At 41.7% G+C, this 2,073-nt stretch overlaps 1 non-coding gene across 1 annotated transcript; it reads left to right on the top strand.

The window, feature by feature from the left end:
* The first annotated feature begins 1,349 nt into the window (after positions 1-1,349).
* Positions 1,350-1,453, top strand: LOC112768765 (small nucleolar RNA R71). The gene has a single exon (XR_003186156.1). It is a non-coding gene; the product is annotated as a small nucleolar RNA R71 (small nucleolar RNA).
* The last annotated feature ends 620 nt before the right edge of the window (positions 1,454-2,073 follow it).

The raw sequence follows: 2,073 nt of genomic DNA, 5'->3' as shown, positions 1-2,073 counted from the left end.
ACTCTATATTTACCCCCTTTCACTGGGACTACTGGCGACAGACATACTGAAAATGTCCCCCTTTATACTCTATTTCCATATCCTCCTACCAGTGGCTATTTATCACGGCCGGTTCACAAATCGAAAAAGGGCATGGCGGCTAGGCTATAAGTTAGCGGTTAGCTATGCTATAAGGGCTGCTCGCCTTTATATGGCAATGGAGCTAAGTAAGAAAAATGCTTAGGGTAGAGTTATTTCCCTCCCCACCCTCCTTAATCTAGCATTGACATTTTTCTTACCTTACTATGTTTGTTTAAAAGGAGACCAGACCGACAGCCCACCACTGGAACTTGCTTTGCTCTTGCTCGGCTCACTCCCGCTTGACTTCTTCCACCTGTAGTAAACTTTAAAGAAAAATCCTTCAGTTCACTACTGGTGGAACCTCACTGACCTTATCGGGCAGTTACTCTAAGCTGGGGCCTCTGCCAGCTTAACTTTACACCCCAGAACGCTATTTTTTGACACTTCGGCCCGTGCCTACTAGTGTCAGCCCTCCCTGTAGACTTTTTTCTCTCCCGAATAAGGATTCGAAGACCCAACTCGCTTAGGGAGATATACCTTATCCCCTTCATCCTTCTCTATCTGGATCTTCATCTTCCTTTTTAAGAGGGAGTAAAGTAACTTTCTTACTCAGCTGACCCATTTGTGCCTCCAAATTTCTAATGGAGGACCTTATTTCAGTCATGAAACTCAGAGTGGTCTTAGATAGATCAGAGACTACAGTTGCTAAGTTAGAGTGGCTCTGCTTAGAATTCTCTGTCTGTTGCTGAGAAGATGATGGAAAAGGTTTGCTATTGCCAAACCTGTTTCTTCTACCATTGTTATTATTGAAGCCTTGATTAGGCTTCTGTTGATCCTTCTATGAGAGATTAGGGTGATTCCTCCATGAAGGATTATAGGTATTTCCATAGGATTCTCCCATGTAATTCACCTCTGCCATTGCATGGTTCTCAGGGTCATAGGCTTCTTCTTCAGAGGAAGCCTCCTTAGTACTGCCTGATGCAGCTTGCATTTCAGACAGACTCTGAGAAATCATATTGACTTGCTGAGTCAATATTTTGTTCTGAGCCAATATGGCATTCAGAGTATCAATCTCAAGAACTCCTTTCTTCTGAGTTGTCCCATTATTCACAGAATTCCTTTCAGAAGTGTAAATGAATTGGTTATTTACAACCATTTCAATGAGTTCCTAGGCTTCTTCAGGCGTCGTCTTCAGATGAAGAGATCCACCAGCAGAGTTGTCCAATGACATCTTGGACAATTCTGACAGACCATCATAGAATATACATATGATGCTCCATTCTGAAAGCATGCCAGAAGGACACCTTCTGATCAATTGCTTGTATCTTTTCCAAGCTTCATAGAGGGATTCACCTTCCTTCTGTCAGAAATTTTGGACTTCCACTCTAAGCTTACTCAATTTTTGAGGTGGAAAGAACTTTTCCAAGAAGGCATTGACCAGCTTTTCCCAAGAGTTCAGGCTTTCTTTAGGTTGTGAGTCCAACCATGTCCTAGCTCTGTCTCTTACAGCAAAGGGAAAAAGCATAAGTCTGTAGACCTCAGGATTAACCCCATTGGTCTTAATAGTGTCACAGATTTACAAGAATTCAGCTAAAAACTGATGAGGATCTTCCAATAGAAGTCCATGAAACTTGCAATTCTGCTGTATTAGAGAAACTAATTGAGGCTTAAGCTCAAAGTTGCTTGCTCTAATTGCAGGAATTGAGATGCTCCTTCCACATAATGCAGAAGAAGGTGCAATAAAGTCACCAAGCATCTTCCTTGCATTGTTGGCATTGTTGTTATTTTCGGCTGCCATGTCTTCTTCTTTTTCAAAAATTTCTATTAGGTCCTCTCCAGAGAGTTGTGATTTAGCTTCTTTTAGCTTCCTCTTCAAGGTCCTTTCAGGTTCAGGATCAGCTTCAACAAAAATGCCCTTGTCCTTGTTTCTGCTCATAAGAAAGAGAAGAGAATAAGAAAGTATGGAATCTTCTATGTCACAGTATAGAGATTCCTTGAGGTGTCAGAGGAAAA

Source organism: Arachis hypogaea, chromosome 17 (genome assembly GCF_003086295.3).
Source record: "Arachis hypogaea cultivar Tifrunner chromosome 17, arahy.Tifrunner.gnm2.J5K5, whole genome shotgun sequence".
Lineage (NCBI taxonomy): Eukaryota > Viridiplantae > Streptophyta > Magnoliopsida > Fabales > Fabaceae > Arachis > Arachis hypogaea.
Note: the sequence above shows the minus strand (reverse complement) of the source record. Positions and strands in the feature narration are given on the sequence as shown.